Raw genomic sequence first — 26,179 nt, forward strand, 5'->3', positions numbered from 1 at the left:
ATGAGCACCGGCCCCTAGAGTCGGAAACGACTAGCACGCATGTGCGGCTGAAACTTTACCTTTACCTTTAATATGTAAATGCAATCAGTTATGCCAGACTATCCTAATCACTGACAGTACAAGGATATTGGTGTATAATCTCATGCCTGGCCTCTTGAGCTTATTGTAGATAAAATTGGAAGGCTCACTATTCACTTTGGTTGGCTATCATAAAATTAATAATAATGTGTTATTTAATCACTACTGTTATTAATGTGTTATTTAATCACTGTTATATAATTTTAAGATATTTGGGAAAAATGTTTTGAATTAAAAAGTACATAACTAATTTGTTTTTAATAGAACTGCGAGGGTTTTTTGAAAGCCATATTTCCCACTGATTCTTTTGCAAATGAGAGCTAAATATGATTTTCCAAGAACTGGTAGGTCTGGTTTAACCTGCAGCGAACAAAACATTGCACAGTACTAGTAACAGCAACATTCATTTACACTAGGCTGCTCAAGTGAGCAAAATTATGCACATTTATAAGTTTGAAATCTATATAGAAAAAACAAATATAAACAAGGTTTCCATGGTGCAATTTGTCAAGAACCCAAGCCACAACACTGACAAAGACTCACCCTGTAACTTCTAAAGTCTTAACTCATGTTTATTGTCAAACTTGAATGCTAAAGGAAAGCAAGAAAGGCTGTAGTGTTTAACTGTAACTAACTAGCTACATATTCCTGATGCTTTGATAAAGCATTTTTTGCAGGAAGAGGATAAGGATCGTATAAAAATACTGCATAGGAATCAAAATAAGAGATTCCTGTACTGATCTCAAAACTCAGGATATAAAATGGTTCTCTTTGTATCAAGTCACAGATGCTACTCACTTCTGCCTTTGCAATACAGTACAACATTCAGAAGCAAACCAGCACAAGTACTGCTTGTTCTACATGTCTATCATTATCAGCATCCACCATTCTCTTCTGAATTATATATAGTCCTTGACTTACCACCGTTTAGCAACCATCCAAAGTTACAATGGCACTGAAAAAATTGCCTTACAGCCAGTATTCACACTTATGACCATTGCAGCATCCCTAGTTACCTGATCAAAATTTGGGTGCTTGGCAACCAGTATGTACTGTATTTAAATGGTTGTAGCATACTGGAATCAAGTGATTGCCATTTGTGACCTTCCAAATCAGTTTCCAACAAAACAAAAGTCAGTGGGGGAAACTGGATTTGCTTAATGACTGCATGTTTCACTTAACTACAGTGCTTCGCTTAACAATCATAGCCAAACAGGTCATAAAACCAGGCCCGATTAACTTAACCGTTTAGCAATGGAAGTTCCGGTCCGAATTTTGGTTTTAAGTCAAAGACTACCGTATAAAATTCTGTTTAAATATTACAGAAATTCCAATTCTATATAAATATTTTATACCAGGTGAAAAGCAGAGTTCCACATTGGTTGAGTTTGGCATCTAAACAATTAACAAAGCTAAGCATTTGTGGTTCCACTAAAGTAATCAGAATGGAACCTTCCTGCAATGACAAAACCCTGCAGTTTGTGGACAGCGGTTCTCCATTGGAGGAACTTATTTCTTATTTCTTTTCCTGAACACAATTGACCTTAATGTAGGTCTTTTAAGAAGAATGCTGACTTGACTTAGGGTAAAAGTCTGCATAGTTCTATTTCTCCCTTTTCTTTGGAATAGGAGGAATAAACATGTAAAATACAAGGATGTGGTGGTAGTGGCTGTTTTGTTCAGAGCAGGAGGATTTTAATGACTCCAGTGAAATAGAAACAGCGGCGATGTGGAAGTGATGCTAAGAACTTTTTGCTTAGAATAATTTCCCCTTTCTTCTACTTCAGAGGGAGCAGGCTGCAGTATAAGCGCTATACAGCTTGAGCTTATAAACCAGGGTTGGATGGGTTGAGAAAAAGCACTTGGTTGCAAAACTGAGGCTCTGATGTCATGCTGCCCTCACATATTGCATGAAGAATGATGGGACAATATTACCAGACAATTCCACTAATGATTAATGGTCAGGATTTGTATGTGCAAATCATCAAATAGACATGTTCTTAAAACATGAATGTGGCTTGGTAGTAGATTTTTTTTTCCAGACCTCTATCTTTGGAATGGAGGAGTGGGGATGTTTTGCTTTCTTGTTCCTGGACCAACAATATCTTGGATTGGGCCCTGTTGTTTTTTTTTTTAAATTGGTTAACAGGAAAGAGAGCAGAACATCCTTCATAATCCCAGCACTCCAAAACTGACAAGAAAGAAGGCACACAGTACAGGTAGCCCTCAACTTACAACAGTTTGTTTAGTGACTGTTTGAAATTACAACACTGAAAAAAGTGAGTTATGACCACTGAAGCGTCCCCATGGCCACATGATTTACATTCAGATGCTTGACAAGTGGTTCATATTTATGATGGTTGCAATGTTCCAGGGTCATGTGATACTCTTTTGTGACCTTCTGACAAGCAAAGTCAATGGGGAAACCAGATTCACTTAACAACTTGTTACTAATTCAACAAGTGATTCACTTAACAAACGTGGCGAGAAAAGTGGCAAAATGGGCCAAAACTCACCTGACAAATTTCTCACTTAACAACATAAATTGTGGGCTCAATTGTGGTCATAAGTCAAGGACTACCTACAGTTATCTTTCTAACCAATTTGAATGAACTACAGAATGGAAATTATGTTTAATTCTTCATACCAAAGCCTATATATTCTCTTTCTTTCATTTAGGAAAGTGTTTTTCAACTCAGCAACTTTTAAGATGTGTGGACTTCAACACTCAGAATTCCCTAGCCAGTATTGCCATGGATTTCTGTGAGTTGAAGTACACACATCTAAATCCCAATTTAGAACATAGTATAGGGTAAATGCTGTTCAACCTTAGTTTCTTATTGCAACTTCTCTCTTTTATGTGCACAATAGTAAGATACTTTTGACATAAAACTTGATTTACAAGTATATGTAGGAACTTCCTCTTTATAACAATTACGCTGTTTTCTACATAGTTCACAAAGAAAAAAATTCAGCTTTCTCTATTACATTCCTTCAGCAGTATTGCCCACAGTCATCCTGGAATCTGTGTGTGTTCAATAGTAACTTCTTGTGGAATCCTGTGGGCCATAATAAATGAGTAAAACTTAACTTCCCTAAAGAAAACCTTTGACCCCACAGAAATTAATGGCTGGAATTATTTTTTATGGGGAAATCACTCAATGCTAGAGCACAACTCTTAACTATTCAAGCAAAGGAACTGAAGAATGCATGAACCAAGAACGAAGGTCAGTTATTTTGAGTGGAAGACACCTGACAATTTAAGTCTTTGTGGATTTTTTTTTCTTGCAAGATCAGTATCATTACCTTCATTTTTTCAGAACAGAATATATGCAATATTAAAATAGGTTTCCTACAGCTACTGAATAGGTGAAAACTGAATGTGAATCCACTTACAGATAATTCGTTTAGCCAGTCCTTGGTGAATCAGTTTTTCCACAGAGGTTTGATGACAATTTAACCCCTCCATTTCCATCTCTGGAAATTCCTAGAAACCATATCAGTCATTAAAAGGTTTCACTTGCATGGCATTTCAGACATTCGGATGTAATGTTTTTGGAGACCTAATTTAGATACATTAATCTGCAGAGTTCAAGTTGAGCTCCAAGGACTGCTGAACAAATGTTTAAGACCTAATTAAGACAAACTCTTAAAATTCTTGTTTCTATGGAGATTATAAGCCATGAACCGGAAGTTTTTCTTATTAGAAATCTAAGGCTCAAATTATAGCTGATGATATCATAGAAATACTTGTACATACAAAAGGTTAGCTCTTACCTGTGCATGACTTATAATTATTTTTTTCTCAGCTGGCTTCCAATAAAAAAATGATTTTAAAAAATGTACACAAGACGACATTTCTGAAAGAAAAGGGGACAGTTTAGAGCAGGGGTGTCAAACTGCCGGCCCATGGGCCGGATGCATCATAGCAAAACCGTGCCCACCCCATTGCCAACAATGGCAAACAAGTTGCGATACATCACGACATGTCACGTGAAGTTGCGAGTTTAACACCCCTGGTTTAGAGCAAATACCCATCAGGCTATCTTTCTAATTATACTATCTCTTTATTGTATTACCCAACTACATATATAAAACATCCCCTTCTCATATAATTTTAATGCCCATGCTACCCAAATATCAAGAAAATTCTGGCTTAACACCTTCCCCCCATAACATATGAGAAAGTCTTCATCTGTTCTAAATAAATGTTGATTATTATACTTACAAGCATGACAAAAAAGTCATAAATGATAGTTATGTACTAGGTCTTCCATCATATCGTTTTTTCTCAGATATCTTTTGCCTAATTTTTATTAGGCTAAAAAGACTATTCAAAACAAACCAGTTACTTTCTTTCAGATTTAAAGAACCACATGGTTTTATTTTTTGAAAATATTTGCTTGAAATACGCCAAAATCAAATTCAAGATTCATTATTGCCATCTTTGGGTTGAAAGAAAAGATTTAAATATACATGCATATGAACAAACTAAACGAATTCTCCACAAACATATTTGTGGTTCAAGTGTTGCTTATTGGCCTTGTTTCAAGCAACATTTGGAGAATAATTTGGATTCTCAGAGATACTGCCTCCCTTTTCATCTACAAAGTATAGTTGCTAGGCCGCTAGGGCTAGCAGATCTGATTTGCAAAAATTTGGATGGTCACTTGATGGCTGAATAATATCTGTTTGTTGCTATCTGAAACTTGGTTTATCATCATCTAGATGCATAATACACTAGAAATCTCCCCCCTTACCTATAGTTTTATTTTTTCTCTTTTGTCATTCATTGCTATTATGGGGTACAAAATGACGGGTTTTACTGACTAGATTCTCCATTTCTCCATTCCCATTTCTCTGAATACTGTAGTACTTTTCTATTCAGCACAGGCTTTTGTATTCATTCTGTTATAATTCAACAAGAGATACTAAGTGGAGCATCTCACTCTGCTCAAGTCTATCTGATTGGCAATCCACTCTTCTCTTTCTGTCTGCTACTCCTTTCTTTTACAGCCCAAGTCTACAGCCCAATGTATCCAAAACAACAGTGTACTTTTATTATTAAGGGGAAAGGATGAATGGCTGAGTTTGTGCAATACATTGAATATCAAACTGGAAATCACATTTTAGTCCAGGGCAGGGGTCGGCAACCTTGGCTCCTTTATGACTAGTGGACTTCATGCTGGCTCAGGAATTCAGGGAGTTGGAAGTCCACGAGTCATAAAAGAGCCAAGGTTGCCTACCCCTGGTCTAGGGTATGATGCAGATCTAGGCCATTTACAGTTCAATATCTGATGCAAAGTTGACTCGATCAAATTGTGTAAACACAGACATTCAATGTGCAGAGGTAGTATTGCTCATTGTCTTCAAATTTAAAGCACTCCCCATTTCAGTATCAATGCAGGTAGTCCTCAATTTATGACCATTCCCTTAACAACCATTTGGCAGTGCTGAAGAAAGTGACTTACAATTGATACTCACACTTGGCAACCAACATGAATTAACAACAATTGCAGTATCCCAGGGTCATGTTATTGCCTTTTCCAACCTTCCCTGGGATTTTCTGACAATTAATGCAAATGGGGACAGATTTATATGAGTCACCTAACAACTAATGGCTCACTTAAAAAACTGTTATCACTTAGCAATGGAAATTCTGGTCCCATTTGTGGTTTTAAGTCAAGGACTAACTGTAAGCATGCTGAAATTAGGCTGTTAATTAGAACTGAAAACTCTTATTTAAAATGCTACTAATTCAATAAAATATATTCATGTTTGGGCCAGTCATAGTTTCACTCAGCCCAACCCACTTCACAGGATTATTGTGAAGAAGGTGCATTGGATATCTTCACCGCCTGGAGTCCTTTGTAAAACAATATAAATGGGATAGAAATAAATAAGTAAAGAAATCGAAAAAGACAGTTTAAACTAGTGATTATGGCATCAGGAAACTAAGTTCCAGTCCCACTATAGGAATGAAAGCCAGATGGGTGACTTTGGGCCAGTAATTCTTTCAGCTCAACCTACCTCACAGGGCTGTTGTGAGGAAAACAGAGAAAGAATATTAAGGATGTATAAATAATAAAGGCAAGATAAAAGAATCTGAAATCTAAAAAACCCGTTACTCTGGGTTGAAGACCTAATGCTATTTGCATTTATGAACAAATTGCTCCTATGTGTACATTAAGTATGAACAATTTCAATGTTACATGGCCATCCTTTATTGAAATTGTTTTGCTCATCCCTCTTGTTCTATTTTAATTTTTAATTAAATAAAGGCAAAGTAAAGTAAAATAGTACAGTAAAAGAAAGTCTATGTGGTTGACAGGGGTCAAACAGCTTGATGGTACCATAATCAAAATAAAAGTATATTCATTAAACTAACCTATACTTACATTCAAAAGCAGGGCCTACTGATTTTATCCTTGGTAAATGTGTACAATATTAATGCCTGAGAGATCTGTAAAATAGGTTTTTTTGTTTAAGCTATCTCAGTGGTTCAGCATATGAAATAGACTAGAGAACAGCCATTCGTGTAACTTTGAGATAGGAAAAATCAAATCAATTCATCTTGTCCCACTCTTTAGGCCTACAGTTAGTTTTGCATTATTCTAATTGTTCACAGTCTCTATACAGAATTAAAGGTCCTAAGTGCCAGTTTTTGCCACTTGTAAATATAAATTCTACTTCAGTCTTTTCAGATAAATCTCAAGTGTTGCCTGTAGAACTTTATTGCATCTGCAGTTTCACAGGATTGTTGCAAGCCGATCTCCATAACGCAACCTATTTGAACTAGTTTAGCACTGACGTTCAATCTTCTTACACCTGAGAACGCCAAAAAGCCGTCTCTAGCAGATTCCTACCCACTGAAGTGATGCCCTTAGGCAAGTTTACCATTAACTCTGCCAGCCTCTTAGGAGGACAACCCCACGGTCACCTCGGGGAGCAATGTTGGCGACAAGTCAGGTTTGCACGTGAGAAAAAGCCCCATCCCTATGCATGACTAGACGCCCTCCCCCCCCAATACCTCCCCAGCCAGAGTCCTTCCTCAAAACTGAAAGCCCGGGGTTTTTTTTTTTTTTTTTGCTAAAACGTTCCCTCCACCCTCCTTGCCCCTCCTTATCCCTTTCCACCTCTTCATTCCCTTCTCCACGTGGTGGAGCAAACAAGAGGGCCAAGCAGCCCTGGCAGCACCTTGACCCAGGAACGGTTCCCCCTTCTAAAACTTCCTCCTCCCGCAATCCTCATTGCAAACTCGGGCACTCTTGGCGCCAGCCAGCCCCACTCTCCTCCCCTCCCACGGGGCCTTTCGAGGTGCGCGGGGATGAATGGAGCCATCACGCGCGCTCAAGAAGGGACGGGGCCAATTCTTCAGCGCCTCGGGGCTCGTTCCGCTTTCCCGCCTTCTGACCCCCGCTGAGGACGCAGGGAGGCGGCCGGGGAGAAGCCCGGCGGGGCAGGGAGGCGGCGATAGTAAAGGAGGAGACACCGGTTTCTCCCTGGTGGTGACCTCGCGCTCAGGAGACGCCCTGAGAGCCCCCCCCCCTCCCCAGTTTAACGACAGGTTACCCTCTCCAATGGCGCAGGGCTTCCTGGGTGTCTGAAGCGCTAAAGCAAAAAAAAAAAAAAGGGGGGGGCAGTGGAAGACCCTTTCCCAGCCTGAAAGGAGGGCTGTGCTTTCAGGCTGGGAAAGGGTGGGGGGAACCCTTTTTCCTCTCCCCCACCCCGTTGCAGGATGACTGGAGGTTCAACCCTTCCCCTTATAAAACAAAGGACGGGGACGCAGCAGCCTGAGCGATTCGGAGGAGGGGGGGTGTCCTCCTTCCAGGACGGGGCGCGCGGCAAGCGATAATTCCCCCCCCCTACGCAGGAGTGGGTGAAGCTGCCGAAGAGGAACGGCTCCCCGAAGGATGCAACCCCGGGTGGGGAGTAAGTCCTGCGCATTTGCAGTGGGCCTTCCTCCTGAAGAGCCCCTGGGGAGGGGAACTGGATTATCTGCCCACGCTCTTCCCAAGGCGGCTTAAAAGTGAATAATGCCCTGCCAAGATAAACGTGATATGTGTATCATTTATATATATAAATTATAATTAAGTAATATAAATAGCGTATGGACAATATGCGTTTGTATTAAAAAAAAAAAGGTCCCTGCCCCAAGGCGTTTACACAGTGCGATTTATGTTCCGGTGTATTCAGATTACTTTTTATCAACCACCTTGAGCAACTGCTTTCACAGACCGTTTACACCTACAGGATCCGTCCATTTACGTAAAACAAATGCAAGAAAACAGTCTCCACCCCCACCCTCAATAAAGGAGGGGGGGGAGGAGATAGACACACAGGGCCAAATTTTGCTTTCTAATTTTGTCAAAAGATGCTGCCCAGTTTGGTTAAGGTCACGGTATAGTAGAGCAGCTCAAATTCTCTGCATTGTCTTGGGTAATGCCTTCCTTTTTTTCCCTCTTAAGCCCCTCTTCCTCGTCCTCCCCATGGCATCTGGAGAATGAAACCAAAAGGATCAGGTGTGTATCCTGTTTGTGTGTGTGTGTGTGTTTGCGTGTCTCACGAACCAGCCTCAAAAACTCCCAATAGCCGCCTCCCTCTTTCCCTCCGAATCCCTCCCTCCCTCCGAATCCCTCCTTCCTCTCTTTCTCATTCAAACGCAGCAACTCCTGTTGTGTCAGTTTTCTCTTCCACCACTTGGCAGCGGAGAATCGTAAAGGTAAAGGCACTTAACATTGTAAAATATTACCCTTTATAAAAGCTCTCCTTATGACCCTGCATTTCTTTTTTTTTTCTTTCCACCTTCCTGTAAGGCGAGGGAGGGAGGCAGAAAAGATAGATGGGGAAGACAAACATTGAGCTCCTCTGCTTCCTCTAAACTTCTTAGCGTTTCGTGATATTATTTTTTTTAAAAAAAATATTACGATTTTGCCTCGCTTACTTCTGCCTCTCAATTCTCTCTTCCCCCCCCCCTTCTCTACTCTCTCCTAATCGACGTTGGTGAAACTTCCATTACATTTCTATATAGGTATTTTGTTTTCAATATTCAATATGTTTAACCTCGAATGGGGGAGGGGAGGGAAGAAGGGAAAGGGAGGACCTCTTTGTGACTCAGGGATGTTCCTGGAAGCAAGATTTGTAATGTGTTTGGCAAAGATGGGGGGGGGGAGGAGAGGTTGGAGGGGGGCAGATTTGCTAATGAGAAGTTTATTGATCCGTTTTTGTCAGTTTCGTTTTCAGGGCTTCATGGGCGGAATTGAATCTGCTTCCGAGGTGTATTTTGTTATTGAAGATCATAAGAGATCATTGTTAAAAAGTCTTCCTCCCTTCTTTACGCTTTCAAATATAAAATAAAACTAGTTGGCTTCTATAACAATAGCTCTGCTGGGAGAGGAGGAAAATAACAATTCACAAAGCCTGACGGAGTGATTTCACTTCCATATGTTGATACCTTTCCCTACAGGGAGGATTGCATTAATTTCTTAACTGATTGCGTCTTCACTTGGGGTGCGCTTTTTTTGTTTGAGTTGCAGAAATTGGTCGCCAAAAGCAGCCTTTCGATATGCAATCCCATAAGCCCCTGCTCTCCAACAACCCCCCCCCATGTGAATTCCCTTGTGAGTTTAGTATCTCTATTGAAGTTTAAGAGTTTTTGAAGTAAGAGCTAGGAAAATTGCCAGTTTAGCTTGTTTGCATCTAAATTTGCAGATAATTTGGGTTTTTCTTCTGTAGAAGCTCTGTTGCCAAAAGGAGTGGGGGGGGAGGGGAAGAAAGAAGGAAATTAGTTTTCTATCTCTTTAAAAATGCCCTTTCTGAATTGACCTTGAAATCTTTAAAATCTACATTTCTAATAGGGAAGGTGGTGTTTGAGTAGGAGGAATATAGTACAGAGTGAAAAGCAAAAAATAGGAACTTAAGCCTGTGTAGACAAAGTGATTCTTTTTACAGAAGAATGTGAAAAGGGAAGTTCCTATAATGTGAAGGAGCAGAAGGAAATAACTCACTTTCGAAAATGTGAAGGGGGGGGAAGGAGGACTCATATCATTCTTCACAGTATTAGGCCTTGAAAAGCTGACTTGATACAATCAAGGGAGGCTACGGAAATAAAAGCCCTTCCAGTCAACTACATATCAACCATTAACTTGCTGACCACTGTTTATGTTGTTGGCAGGTGAGAGAGCTTGATTTGTGTATCTGCAAAGGTACCTTGAGCATCCTGCTTACAAGAGCTTGAAAATATTTTTGCCTAAATTCTGTTACACAGACTTCAGGGGTCTTTGGAGGTTTCAAAACCCATTTCAAATAGGGGAGGATTGTTCATTAATTAGATGTTCTCTTGGGCAAGAAGAAATGGCTCGGATAAGTAGGTTAAACTGCTTTCTTTGAAGGTGGGGGAGAGAGTGGGTGGAGTTTGATTTCCCTCTTCTATTTTTATGTGAATTGATGAGTCAGTATTGAAGATCTGCAGTTGATATTGCCAGCTTGTAATGGGTCATAAGTAACTTCTTAAATGTGAACTTCACTCAACTCCAGATAATTCAATATGACTCTTATTAATTACTAGTAATACTTATCTGCTTGTGAATGGGAAGTGAGAATTATCCTGGTTTTCTTGAAATTGGATTGGGCTCCTGAAGCTTTATTTCGAGTTATGTTAATGCATTACAAAAGCTGCTGTTAAGGAGCTATTCCTATAGCCTTTTGATTGAGCTGACTATTTAGTGTCTTTGCCAAATCTGAGAGTTGTTTTCACTTTCATTGTCTGTACATGCATGTATTTATACAAGGGGTTTTGTCTGTGTGTGTTTTGGTGGGAGATGGAAGAAGGAAAATACTGTTGTTGGCTTGTATAGAATAATTAATGTCTCCATATTGCTATTTAAGAACAGTTTTTTTTGTATGAGGTTGATTCAATTATGTCTTCATCGCTTTGGAACTGGTTGAATGACTTGACATGAGATTAGGTGCAACAAAAGAGAAGGCCGAGGGAACAACAGCTGCCTTCCAGTTCTGAGGCACTATTGCGCTTAGCAGGAAGGCATTTTATCTTTTAGTGTTGTGTTGTCAGGTTTAAATGTTAAATATTTATATTCCTGTGAAAGGTTGTTAGACTCCACTTATGTTTTTTAAAAAAGGCAAAACAAAACACTTGTATTTAAGGCCTTTTAAAAATTTGATGGCAGGCATTTCATCTTTTTATTTTTTAAAAAAAATCATGTTCAGATATCAAATCTTTCTAACTAAAGTTTACTGCTATTTTAGCTGAAAAAAGCCACCACTAGTTTATACTTGCTTGGCTGCTGTATGGCAGGAACTTTTTAAGGTGTGGCTTTAATGGCAGCTGATGATTCTTGCTTAGAAACAAATCTTATTTTGGGTATATTTTCTTTGAAAATTCTCTTGGAGCTCAACTGTGATATAGAATAGTCCCTTTGAAAAAATATTCTTGAGTTCATTTTTTTTAAAAAAAAATCATGTCATTTTAAAGGAATTAAAGACATTGAATATGCCCACCCCATCCCCTAAATTCAGCCTATAGTATACATACTATAAGAGTTCCTTCGAAGGGTGGTGTAAACAATTTTCTAACAGTCCATAAATGCTGGAGACTGTAATGTTTTGTGGATATATGCACCTCTTTTAAACAGTTAATTCTTTATGCTAATCATGTTACAGTGGATGAAGTGTTATCTCTGGGGGGGTCTATTTTAATTAAATATTATTTACAAAGTTGTGATCTAAAGGTGAAATTGCAAAGAAAGGCTAGTATTCATGGGGATTTTAAGGACATGGTTACCAGCTTCTTTAATGGAAATTGCATTAGATTCCAGATGGAGAGCTATGGATGGGTTGAAATATCTCCTTTGTTTTGGTGACGAATGGAAAAGCATGGGGGTGGGGATATATGAGCTTGAAAAAGGAGGTATACTTCATTACTTCTCTTACACTGGTTTATTTCATCTTGGGTTCTTTATCAAACTTTTCCAAACAATTTTGTGCATTACTAAAGGTTGTTGTTAGATCCTGCATCCATCTGTAGAATGGCATTGTTTCAGGATTCATGCATTCATTTCTTACAAGTATAAGATCAAAGTGAGAAGCATACTTTTTTATCCTAATTATGTTACTTGAAAGTAAATCCTTTAGCTTTTAGTATGGCATACTCTGAAATAGTATGTTTGGGAACAGTGAAAATTCAAGTTATTAATTTCCCGCCCAAGGGGAGAGGGGGAAGAATAAAAAAGAGGATTGCGGACCTTATTTGGCTTTCAATATTATGATAACTATGTAAAACAGTCAACGTCAGTAAGCTTTATTGGTTGAAGACATAATAACATGACTTCATTTTAAAAAAATCTGGAAGAAGAAAGGAACCTGCTTTTGTATACTTACAAACATAGAAGAATATAATACATGCCACAAAATCAAAACCCATATTGCTAATTCTTGTAGGACGGAATGGCTTCTTCTCTCTCCTCTCCCTTTTCAACCTATAGTTGAAAATGACTAGCTTTACTATCTTCAGGCAAGTTTGAAAAAGAAGCTTGACCTTTGAATTTACTTGCTTCCACAGAGATTCAGGAAGATTAAATAACTGAAGCTGTTGGATGACCAGTTATTTATCTCATGTCATCCTTTGCAGTTTGAGCTTTTATTTAAATGTAGAAAATAGCACAGTTTTTCCCACAGCAGGGCTGTCATTATGGGCTTCAGACCTTCCTTTATTCTCTTTTTGCCTGATTAGAACATCAGGAGTCCAATACAGTTGGTCCCTTCCTGTTTTCTGCTTCACATAATTACATTTGCTACGCCTTTGGCACCAAAGATAATTATTCATAATGAATACTTTTTAGCATTTTTAATGACACTTGAATCTTGTGCAAGCCTGCAGCAATTGAAAATCAGGAATAAAATAATATTTTTTGTGGGGGAGGGGGAGGGTGGGCAATGTTTGAGGTTTGTGAATGCTGATTTGAATTTGGGAAAGTAAAGCATGTTGCTTTATTTTTATTACTATATGCTTATAGAAATTTTGGATTTTAAAAATGGGATGTGTAAGTCTGTACAGCTGCTGTGTGAAAAAGTGGTTTATTGTAAATTGAGGTTTTCTTGTTCAAAGTTAGTGAGCTAGCAACACTTCTGTTTTTATCTTCTTTGTAATATAAAGCCACATGTGGTTGTCCTCCAAGTTAGTATTACTGTTGATAAGCAGTTGGTAGAATTCATGCTTTATCCTTTGTTTTCAGTAAAGTTAAAGGATCTCATTTTGTCCAAAAATTAAGAGTTCCAAGAAAAGAAACATTTAGTTGTTCAGCTGGTGAAGGATTCACATCAACCATATTAATAGTTTTAAGTTAGCATCATAAAATGAAGCCAGAAGAATATTCTGTTTGGGTTGAGGTAGAGTGTAAGTGGAATTATTTTCCATTATGGACTTAAATATATATTCTTGTAGTGTTGTTCCACTCCTTAAGAAGTAGTTTCAATGTATTAGATAAACCATCTCCTCTTCCTCCTCCTTTTAACCCAAATATTTTTTTAGCCTATTGGACTAGTCACAACATTTTTTAATTGTCAACATTCAAAGTAAGAAAAAATGTATGAAAAACAATGCAATTTGTAATCAAAGCCTACTAATGCAGCACTCTTCTTTACACCACTGAATATGTTGAGAGTTTGGAATAATTATTTATTTGAGAGATGAATAGCCTTTTTTATTCAGGAGCACAAAATGGTGTACATAACATTCCTCACAATAGTGCTGTGAAGTGGACTCAGCTGAAAAAGAGTGCCTAACCCCAAATCAAGCAATGATCTTACATAGTTGCGGTTGGAATATAACTTGGGTCTCTTGTGCCACACTGAAACTTTATCTACCACACCATATAGTATAATTAAAGAATGCATTTTCTAGTTTGAGTTTAAATACATTGTTCTAGTTATTTGTGAATAGAAGGAGTAGGTATAAAAAGCAACACTAAAAAAATCAGGATAGGATTGGCATCATTTTAAAAAAATGGAATTTTGTTCCTGAGATTATCATTTATACACATAATCTGGGAGAGGAGTTGCATAACAGCCAACAACTACTTTATTGCTTCTCCCTATGCCTAGATATGTAGGACTCATCAATTGTTATGTTATGCTACAACTATGGACTTTCAAATGCAAATGAGTCCTTTTATGACTTTGTTTTTTTGTTGAATATGTTATTTAGGTGTCATGAAAGAAGCTAGAAAAGGTTTGGAACAGAACCAAAGTGGTTGCAATATATTTTCACGTGATCCTCAAATGCAGTCTTAATCTTACAGATTAGGGGAGATGAAGTCCATACCTCTAGAGCAGGGGTGTCAAACTCAATTTCATTGAGGGCCACATCAGCATTGTAGTTGCCCTCAGGGGGTCGGGTGGGTGTGGCCTGGGTGGGCGTGGCCTACTGTGTGGGTGTGGCTAAAGTGTGTATGGCCTACTGGGTGGGCATGGCCAGCTCTACATCGTTTGCATCAAGGGTACCTATGGGGGCCTGGGCAGGAGTGGGACAGATCTGAGGGTCTCTGGCAGGAGGAGGGTCTCTGGGTCAGGGCCAAGGCAGTGGGGGTCGTTCCCTCACTGTTTCCAGGATGGCTTCGCGGGCCAAGTGAAACCACTTCGCGGGCCGGATCCGGCCCCCCGGGCCTTGTGTTTAACATGTCTGCTCTAGAGAACTATCTGGGGAGAACTGGTTAAATATATTTGGATGTACAACAGCTGTAAAAGTGAATGAAAACACAGGAAATTGCCTTTTAACCTTGTTTTAAAGTATAATTGAAAATATCGTGTTTTTGATTGTTTAATGAAGTATACTTTATATATTACTTAAGCCCAAATGACTGTAATTACATGATTTAAAAGAAAATATTTGATATTCAGATGGGGCATACAAGTATTCTGCAGGTAGAGAAAAAAAGAAAATTTAATTAAAATAGATTATTTGGTAAAAAATGTATACTATTGCTCTGTTCTATGCTTGAGTGAACTGAAGGTTGCTTCATGTAGTTTGCATGAAATTTTAGCCATAATTTTAGTATTTAAATAATGGGTGAAAATTTCTTGGAACTCTTAACTCAAACTGAGGTTTTTTTAAATAAAAGATTTACTAAGTTTAAAAACTGCAGCTAATATATTCAGGCAACTTTGAAAACACATAAAGCAGGTGACACATTTCCTGAATTTGATATCCTATATATTCCAGCAACAATTACCCCTTTTGGCTTTTAGTAAACCTGTTTTGTTGTCTGCCAGGCCTAATTTAAATCAGAAAGAGAACTGCATGATATATTTGAATGAATGAATTGATAATTGAATTTGGGGGATGTATCGTGCAAATAAATGTACTCCTTAGGGAAATTCTAATCTAAAATCCAAAACCTTTTACCTGGTGAGCTTGTTTTTCATAGGCTTTGATCTGGGTTAACATTGACACTTAGGATATGCTATTTCAAGTTTGGAATAATATAGTCCCAGGACTTTCATCCATCTGAACATGTATATAGGCTGTTCAATAGTGTCGTATTGCTTATCTTTTATAGTTTGGCCCAACTGCATTTATTTTTAATTTATATACCCAACTTCGTGTGTTTGTGTGTGTGTGTGTCTGTCTCACGCGAACTATAGAAAGTGATTGAAATTGCTAGCTTCTGGATACTATCTTCAGGATACTAAGATCTGTGTAGTATAATTTACAAAAAGAAAATAGACTTTTGAGTATATTAAAACAAATCCTTTTTAAGTACTTAAACTTTATTTTAGTTGCAGCCCAAATGGAAGATCTTTAAATTAGATTATACATTAAGTTGCTTTACCATTCAAGTTTCAGAAGAACTTGAATTCAAAATTACCTAGTTTTTCTTTAAAGTGGGAATAGATAGATAACCTTTATTGTCATTTTTTACCGTGGGCACAATGGCACACATTAAAAATGAAATTTAGTTCTCAAAGTGTACACATAGCACACATTTAAACATACTATCTGCAACATTTGTATAGACCTATATCCTTACATATAAGTAACATAAATATTAATCACTGTCCATCTTGAATACATAATGGGAGGAGGAAGCTTTAGAGTTCACAAGGTTAATACTGTATGGAATAAAACTGACTGAATGTTCTGCTTCAGATACCACAGAGACTCCTCCTAGAAGGTAACAATGCAGTTGGACATGTGACTCGGAAATTTTGGTTATAAAAGTGTACAAGAAAGTCAATGTGCTGCTTATATGATAGAGTACTCTTAAGAGTATTATAGGAATATCACATTATTTAGAATATTTCATCATTGCATGATTACATTAAAAATAGTGTCTTATAATCAAAGTATTCAAAATTGAGATCTGCCTTCATTCTGTTGCTTCTTTTCCTCTTTCCATTTTGTATATCAGTATTTCCAAGTGATAAACTTGAGACAAATTTAAATGGGTATTCTTCTAATCAGGCTACTAAAATTTCTTATCTTTTCTATTGAAATAGATTAACAATGTGTCTTCTGTGTCTTCACAGACAGTGCATTTTATGTAAATGCAGAAGTGTCTAACTCTAATCCTTGCTTTATCCTGTTCTGTGGCAAACATTGGAAAGCTAATCTATATATCCTAAAAAAGGCAAATACAAAAGGTTAAAAGGAGGTTGCTTCTGCTTCTGGACAGGATCACTTGGTGTACTCTGGAACTTGCACTGCTACTTAAAGAGCATTTTGATGTTTTGATAGAACTAATAAACCTTCCACCATAAAGAACTTTCAATGTTTATGTTCTCCCAACTTTGGGATACATTTTATTGTAATTTTAGATTTCTTTTGAATGTATGTTGGGCCCATAAATATATTCCAACTATTCAGTAGCAGCTATTTTGCAAGTGACTGATGGATATGAAAGGTGTGGAAAGGAAAAGCAGTAATATCCAGGAATATCAGTAGCTCAGATTTAGTGAGATTTGGGCATTTTCTTCTCAGTTGCAGATCCCTAAACAGTTATTTCAGGCTAATTTTGCAACAGTCATCCAGTATAACAATACTTCATGCTGTCAGAAGGTTTTTCTATAAGAAATGTTTCCTCTTCTCTTCCCAAACTCTGAATGTGGCAAACTTACTTTAGATCACGTTAGAGTATTAAAAAAATAGATCAGGCAAGACAGTCCATAGTACTGTTTGGGTTGAATTAACTGAAATGGAGGTAATATTTGCGGTGGAAGAAATTAATTTATGCATTTAGGCAAATAGGGCTTATGCTATATTTGATATTGGTGGAAGACATTATGCATGTAATTGTATTCATATGCATGAGTCATGTATTCAGTATGTGACTCATTTCTTGGGGCATGTTATATGTAGTCAAGTGACACCTCTACAAAATCAGTATATTTGTGTTATAAACTTTCATGAACTTGAGCACACATTGTCTGATGCATCCGTTGGCAGAGACAAGATATATCCTTTGAGAGTAGGGAAGGGAGGAAATTGTAAACCATGGGACAAAAAAAAACATTCCAAGAAAAACAATACAGCTACAACACTTAAACATATCTAATTTGAGAACAAAAGGTGATCAATTCATAGTTAAGTCTGAATGGAAATTTTCTGAATATTCAAAGAAAGCTTCTGTTTAAAAATATTTTTTGCAAAAGTTTATCAACCGTAATTTGAACTTGATTGAAACCTTATTAGAAGAATCAAATTAGTAAAAGTACAAGTAAAGAGTTAATCAAGAATGACAGTTCTTATGAATGTGTGGTTCTGTTTTTTTATATCACTTGGTGTAAATATTATAGAGTTCTATACTCATTTTTGACATTGGCTCCTAGGCATGGCTTCTAGAATAAAGTGAAAGAGTAGAAGTTTGGTTGTTTCCAGATGAATTCTTGAGCGCTTAGGTATTTCCTTCTTTTGGTATTTAAAAATTGCCAATAGAGAAGTAAATTGAGTGAACATTGATTAACTGTGATTAAAATTTAGGCTAATATAAATCTGTTTAATAATATGATTACTAATCTGAAACTTGTGAGTGGGAATGTCCATGCAATCACGAAGTGCATAAAGTATGTGCAAAAAAGAGAGAGAAAAAACTGACCTGATTCCTTAGGTTTACGTCCAGATTTTTCTAGTTTATAGTGCATGGCTTTTATCTTTTTCTTAGAGACAGCTGGTATGTGTAGGTACAGACTAAATGTAAAGTTTTCTTAGTAGTATGTGGCCCACGTTATTTTAAACATTGTGCTTATAGTGATAAATTCATATTGTAGTTTAGTGGTAAAACTAGTTTTTCTGCAAATTGTTCTGAAGCTAGGATGAGCTGTGCAACTTTTGGGAAAGTAACAGTTGTTAAGACTTAAAAATTAGCTCATTGGAATTCTTGTTTAATATTTTTGACTGATTAAATGGTAACCTTTTAAAAGATATATGGCATACTGGAAGTACCATTATGAATTTATGGAAATTGAATAGATTCAAAATAATCACTATAGAAAGAGTAGATTACAACAACAAAAAAAACACAGTAATTCGCCCAACTAGAGCCACTTTGATATAGTCTTAGAAACCAACTGGGTTTTTTTGGTGGTTTTAGACCAATTTTCTCAGCCTAACCCACCTCTCAGGGTTGTTGTGGGGAAAATAGGAGAAAGGGTGTTATTTACACTGGCTTCAATTACTTATAAAGTAATAAAGATGGGATAAAAATCAAATAAAATGGGAGATAATATATAGAGGCCATTATGATCATTTAAACTGTATTTTGTAGTAATATATACTTAATATTTCTCACTGGAGAAGAGCCTAATGCTGGGAAAGATGGAGGGCGAGAGAAGAAGGGGATGTCAGAGAATGAGGTGGCTGGATGGAGTCACTGAAGCAGTAGGCGTGAGCCTAAATGGACTCCAGAAGATAGTAGAGGACAGGCAACCTTGGCTCTTTTATGAGTCAGTGCTGGCTCAGGAATTCTGGGAGTTGAAGTCCTTAAGTCATAAAAGAGCCAAGGTTGCCTACCCCTGGCCTGGAGGAACATTGTCCATGGGGTCGCGATGGGTCAGACACGACTTCACAGCTAACAACAACAACATTTTTACTATATAGGCATGGAGATACACGCTGGCAGATTATAAAAAAGAATATACTATATATTTGTCTTATAAAAGGAAAAAAAATAATAATTGTTTCTTTAATGGCTACATCGAACATTTTGTTGTAAATGTGTTACCAAAATTATTTGAAAATATAATGCAACTAAAACATAGCTTGAAAATTAATATTTCAGTGGTGTTTAAATATTTTTTTGCAAATATTTTTAGGTAGTGTTACTCTGTACTGAAATCTAATGGGACTAAAATTCCAAGTATTTCTTTTTTAGGAGGTGCCTAATTTGATAGAATCTCAAATTTGAATAGAATGCTATGGACAGAAAATCTGGTATGGTTTCTTAGTGGCATGGTACCAGCTTTTGTAATGAACTGAAGGAAAAGAGTGGCCTGTTTTATGTGTAAATGATAAGCTGGATGTTTTAAACATGGTTTGCTAAACAGGCCATAGTGGCTTAGTCACATACCATAAACCATAATGGGTGGGTTTGCAAACCACATTAAGACAGAAACAAGGAACCACATTATAATAATACATTTAGGTTAGATTTTTATAAATAATATATAGATGCTGTTAGAATTGGGTTTTAGTAACTAAACTCTGCAGTACAGTGTGCTAATCTATGTTATCTATGCAGTAGAAATTAAATATATTGACATCAATATCAATGTTGTATTTACTTCTGTTTTCTTTTCTTTCTTTTTTTTTTAAATGGAAGCTTAAAAGATTCACATTCCTGTGATATCACTGGCCGTTTCTCTGGGGGAAGTGGGAGTTAAATGTAAAATAGGTGTTTTTATAAGATGAACAAATCATGCTACTGAGAATTGGCACATTTGCAAATGTTCCATAGTACATTCTGGGATCAAAACATAAGTGTAAAAGATACTTATGGACTGTGGGCTGAAGATTAGCTATTAATGAGGTGTAGACGCTCTTCACACTTTGGTTCTTCAAAAAGCCACATGAGTACAGAACTGGTGTGTGGCTCCTGTGTAAACCCCCAATCCACTTCTAAGCCTCCTTCCTAGAAGAGATAAGAAAGTTATTTTTGAGGAATTATTCTCTATAACACGAGTAGTGTTGTTGGTTGTTGTTATGAAAAGCTGCTAATAAATACTAGGGCAAAAGGAAGAAATGTCATGTTTGTCTTTGAACAAAGAAGTGAGTTTGTATGAGAATGTCACTGTCTCTTCATCTTTAGAGGAAGGTTGGATATCTAGTCAAAATGCTTAGAATGATTTTCCAAATTAGCATCCAGAATGAGTTCTGGAGATTCTTCAGCATTGCTTAAAAAGATACCATGAATAGCTAAGCAGGCCTTGCATTATGTCAGTTGCCTGTCACCCCATAGATATTGCTGAATATGCATATTAGTCCCAACTAGCATGGTCATGGCTGAGGAATTCTGGGAATTGTAGTCCAGCAATAACTAGAGTGCCACAGGTTCGCCATCCCCCATTTCATATTGTTTGCAGGTTAAAGCAAGTATTTCTGTGTCTCAAGTTTCAGTTGGGAAGTTTGAGTTATTGCAGTGCCAGGTCAAAACTTAGAAAGGGATGTGAGGTCAAAATTAAGCAATGGAAATGCAGCTTGTTCTGTACAGAAGGCTGTAATGTTCAGAAATGAGTTCTGTTCCTTTTAAAATATTGCACATCTTAGCAGCTCTGAAATGAGATTACATTAAATGAAATTGTGAACTAGGTAACTTTCCAATGTTTTTGTAGTTGAAATTGCCAGGCTCTTGGTATTTTCAAAATGTTTTGTAAAATAGCTTTTTGTATCAAAACAATTCTCATTTATAGAACTCTGAAGAATAAATTAATTATTTTCAATCTTCAATATCCAACGGGATGTAGTTTGACAAAACTGAATTTTGTAAGGCAATCTGTGTCCACACATACCCATTTCCTTCTTCCTTTTTTCCAAAAACTTACCAAACAGATAGCAGATGAAAATATGTCGTAGAAATGCAAGAAAAACAGTTTTAAGGGCCTAATGTGAATAGTTTCTAAGATGAAGTCTGTATATACAATATTGTAGCATAAAAATACTATGTAGGGAAGTGAGAGTAATAAATCTCTACTGCAAAAGATTCAATGTTTTATTTGCAAATATCAGGAATTGAATTAACTTGAAAGGAACTTGATTTTAGGCTAAATTAGGAAACTAAAAAGAATGGTGTACTTTGGTCTGCCTTTTACCTGAACATTGAAACACAAAAACAGAAATTACTATTGCCTTTCTTATTAGACTGATATTTTTCAGTAGTATTGTATAAAATGCCTTTTATCATAGCTGATGATGGTTTTATTTGAAGTTAGGCAGTATAAACATAAATGTCCAAAGACAAGCAATTGGTAATATATGAAGCAGAGGGAACAGGTATTTAAGGAAAACTATATAAAAGAGAATCTTTAGCATATATAAGTTTGTAAAGAATGTAAAAAATGATTGCTCACAAATTTATTTGGGCTGTTCACTAATTAAAAAAAGAAGAATTAAACTTAGGTTCTCATGCCAGTTCCATATTTATGTGATGTTCCATTTGTCCATTGAAATAGAAACCCACAGCGCCACAATTTAAAAGGATCAGTGTAATTTTGGCCCCCAGAAATACTGGCATTTTTTCTGTGATCTCCAATGCTTAGTAAGCATTTTGCCTAAAAATAGAATGTATATCTAAAATCTAAACTGATAGGTTTGTTTATATAGCATATGACATTTTTTTGGAAGATTTAAGCATTTAGGATTGTGATTCCTAGCTTTCCAAAACTCAGCAGCAGTGAATCAACCTTAAAATATTAAAAAGAGGAGGTAGACTATACACAATTTTAACCTTGGGTAGTTTATCCCTAATTCTGGGTATATAATACTGCATTTAGTGGCATTCAGGATGAAGTCCTAAACCACAGGTCGGCAACCTGCGGCTCCGGAGCCGCATGCGGCTCTTTGAGCTGCCTCTTGCGGCTCCCAGCCGCCCGGTGCGCGCGCACCTCTTCCAACGGGCAGTGGTGCGCGCGCACCTCTCCAAATGGAGAGTGGCACCGCCCGTTTGGAGAGGTGCACGCGCACCTCCCCGAATGGGCGGAGGTGCGCGCGCACCTCCCCAAACCTTTGGAGAGGTGCGCGCGTACCTCCGCGCGAATGGGCAGCGGTGCCGCTCTTTCAGGAAGCCCGCCTCGGCCCGTCTGTGAAGCTGCCGAAAGCGGCAGCTTAGCAGACGGGCCGCGGCAGCTTCCGCAAAGAGCGGCGCCCCTGCCCATTCCGAGAGGTGCGCGCGCACCTCTCCGAACGACCGGAGGTGCGCGCGCACCTCCCCAAACCTTTGGGGAGGTGCGCGTGTACCTCCGCGCGAACGGGCAGCGGTGCCGCTCTTTCAGGAAGCTGCCGCTTTCGGCAGCTTCCTGAAAGAGCGGCGCCGCTGCCCCTTCGCTTTCGGCAGCTTCCTGAAAGAGCGGCGCTGCTGCCCCTTCGCTTTCGGCAGCTTCCTGAAAGAGCGGCGCCGCTGCCCCTTCGCTTTCGGCAGCTTCCTGAAAGAGCGGCGCCGCTGCCCCTTCGCTTTCGGCAGCTTCCTGAAAGAGCGGCGCTGCTGCCCCTTCGCACGGAGGTACGCGCGCACCTCCCCAAAGGTTTGGGGAGGTGCGCGCGCAACTCCGGTCGTTCGGAGAACGGGCAGCGGTGCCGCTCTTTCAGGAAGCTGCCGCTTTCGGCAGCTTCCTGAAAGAGCGGCGCCGCTGCCCCTTCGCTTTCGGCAGCTTCCTGAAAGAGCGGCGCCGCTGCCCCTTCGCTTTCGGCAGCTTCCTGAAAGAGCGGCGCCGCTGCCCCTTCGCTTTCGGCAGCTTCCTGAAAGAGCGGCGCTGCTGCCCCTTCGCACGGAGGTACGCGCGCACCTCCCCAAAGGTTTGGGGAGGTGCGCGCGCAACTCCGGTCGTTCGGAGAGGTGCGCGCGCACCTCTCGGAATGGGCAGGGGCGCCGCTCTTTGCGGAAGCTGCCGCGGCCCGTTTGCTAAGCTGCCGCTTTCGGCAGCTTCACAGACGGGCCGCGGCGGGCTTCCTGAAAGAGCGGCACCGCTGCCCATTCGCGCGGAGGTACGCGCGCACCTCCGGTCGTTCGGAGAGGTGCGCGCGCACCTCTCGGAATGGGCAGGGGCGCCGCTCTTTGCGGAAGCTGCCACAGCCCGTCTGCAAAGCTGCCGAAAGCGGCAGCTTTGCAGACGGGCCGTCGCCATCGGGCAACCGGGAACCGGTTCCATCTCATTTTTTTAAAAATGGCAGCCGCGTGCGTCCGCGCATGCGCAAAAAACCTTTTTGCGCATGCGCGTGCATGGACACACGCACGCGGCTCCCTCTTTTTTTAATTTGTGATGGAACCGGTTCCCAGTGGCTCTTTTTCTTTTTTAGGTTGCCGACCCCTGTCCTAAACCTTACCCTCAAAATGGGGGTAGAAATTAGAATAGAACTGAACTGTGTGATTTTGGGGAAAGCAGTAGTTTGTATGAAGTTCTAACAGTTCATTGGCAAATGGTCAATAAGATGAGGAAGGAAAATTAACTACTAATCAGGATTAAGCAATCCATTCCCTTGCATACATATTTTTTTCGGTATCACTTCCACAATTGTCTGTCATGATATCTTGGTGGAGGCTGATAGGGGTTGAAGTCCAAAACTTCTGCAGAGAATCAGATTGCCTATCTCTGCGATTAAGGCTGATGCTTATCAAAATGCAGGAACACAGCTGGAACTGGATACAGAAGAATTACTGACATAAGCACTATTTTGAAAAACCAAAAGAAACTCTCAAGTCATAGCTATTTGAAATGTTATTTAACATAGAATGAATGTATTTTTTTGTTATCAGAACAGTTACAGAGGGTTTTTTTTAAAAAAAAATCGGAGCACATAATATGATAGTTTTAAAGTCACGCCATTAAAAAAATCATAGCTGCACAATTTCATATTGTCTAAAATGTAACTCAGAAAAAAAGATTTTCCCTGTTCTTTTCCCTGCTACCCTGTTTCCATTGTCCATTACAAGTTGGATATTGGAGTTAAATTACCCAAGCAAGTGTGTCATTTTAGGGTGATACACATGGATATCTGCCATAGTTCTGAAAAGCATTGGACATATAATTCAGCTTCTTAAAAATCTTTTTTTTTTAATTAAAAGCCTACACTTTTTGCCATTATGACAGTGTATGTTTAAAACGACGTGTAATTTTCTGAAGAGATTGATGGCTGCAGTGACTTGAGACAGACTTTGGTATCTTTATTTCTCTGAGCACTAAAATATGTATATTTTAAAAATCTGAATTCATGCAGATCATAGAATATAAATGTTCTAAACACAAGGTTGATTCCTGAAAATGCAAAAATATGCTGAATTGCAGCATAGTCTCAGTTGTCAATAGAGTCTGATAAAGCTTACCACCAGAAGTTGTGGGTGCTTCTTCACTTAAGGTTTTTAAGAAGAGACTGGAGAGCCGTTTGTCTGAAATGTATAGGGCAGACATGTCAAACACAAGGCCCGGGGGCCAGATCCGGCCCGCGAAGTGGTTTCATGTGGCCCGCGAAGCCATCCTGGAAACAGTGAGGGAACGGCCCCCACTGCCTTGGCCCTGGCCCAGAGACCCTCAGATCTGTCCCACTCCTGCCCAGGCCCCCATAGGCACCCTTGATGCGAACGATGTAGAGCTGGCCACGCCCACCCAGTAGGCCATACACACTCTAGCCACGCCCACCCAGTAGGCCACGCCCACCCTGGCCACACCCACCCGGCCCCCTGAGGGCAACCGCAATGCTGATGCGGCCCTCAATGAAATTGAGTTTGACACCCCTGGTATAGGATTTCCTGCCCGGGACCACCAAGTTACCTTCCAACTATTCTAATTGGATAGACTGAAGTTTTACCTCTACATAAAAAGTTAGAGCTCCTGCTCCTAAAGGATTTGTGAGAAGTGTGCGTGAGAGAGGCAGTAAGACTACTTATATTTTGGACTTTAGAAATATACCCTTTTAATATAATTGTCATCTGTCTTTGTTAAAATGTTTCAGTCTTAAGGTTGAGATAATAATAGATTTAAGTTTGTATGTGCTAAATTTGAAAGCAGTGATTTGATTTCAAGGGGCTTATTTTTATATTGATTTTTTAAAAACCACATAACACATACTTCTTAAACTTCCTGACGTTTACTAGTATTCCATTTGAAAAAATAATATTTGTTAAAGGGCTGTAGTGAAATTGTATATGAAATGCACATGGAGTACTTCGGCTGCTAATTTTGTAGTAATTAAAAGCTTTGGATTTCAGACTACTCAAAATTTGTGGTGTGCTTATACATTTGGTAGGATTATCTTGGATTTCAGAGGAGTAACTTTAAACCCTGACAATACCCATTGTGATCTGTCTATCACAAAAAACTAATTGTGTAACACAGAGAGAGGAGAGAGAGAGAGAGAGAGAGAGAGAGAGAGAGAGAACACATAGGACTAAAAGCTAAGAAAACGTTAGGCCTCAAATGATAACAGATTTCTAATGTTTAACAGAGAATGCTGTTGATAATACAGATTGATTGTTCAGTCTAGTGATCAAAGGATCAGGCTTGTTTATGTACTGTATTTACGATAATTGCTTTTACCATGATGTTATTGAATAAACCATAGTTGGTTAAGAGATTGTACTGCAGTACACAATAAATTGTGCTTTGCAAATGATAAAAGACAGGGTTCATACATTGCACTAATTGAATAAAAATGTAAATAAATTGCACTATATATTGTATTCCAAGGATCAGGTGTAGAGAAACGAAATTATCTTAAATCAGCTTTAAGGTTTACTAACTAACTTCGCCCCTTCATGGATTACTGCCTTGTTGTGGCAAAGAGGCTTGCATAATTCAGTGAAGCTATGAGCTATGCTGCGCAGGGCCACCCAAGACAGAAAGGTCATAGCAGAGAGTTCTGACAAAACGTGATCCACTGGAGAAGGAA

At 38.8% G+C, this 26,179-nt stretch overlaps 1 protein-coding gene across 2 annotated transcripts in view; it reads left to right on the forward strand.

The window, feature by feature from the left end:
* Window positions 1–8,742: 8,742 nt before the first annotated feature.
* Window positions 8,743–26,179, forward strand: part of ZNF217 (zinc finger protein 217) — a 39,958-nt gene continuing 22,521 nt past the window's right edge. Inside the window, exon 1 of one of the 2 annotated variants that reach the window (XM_083357414.1) lies at window positions 8,743–8,800. The gene's annotated coding sequence lies outside the window, so the exon portion shown is untranslated. Of the gene's footprint in view, window positions 8,801–8,874; window positions 9,110–26,179 lie in introns of those variants that run through there. The other variant, XM_083357416.1, reaches the window with a different exon arrangement.

The sequence above is a fragment of the Vipera ursinii genome (assembly GCF_947247035.1).
Source record: "Vipera ursinii genome assembly, chromosome: 3".
Classification (NCBI taxonomy): Eukaryota; Metazoa; Chordata; class Lepidosauria; order Squamata; family Viperidae; genus Vipera; species Vipera ursinii.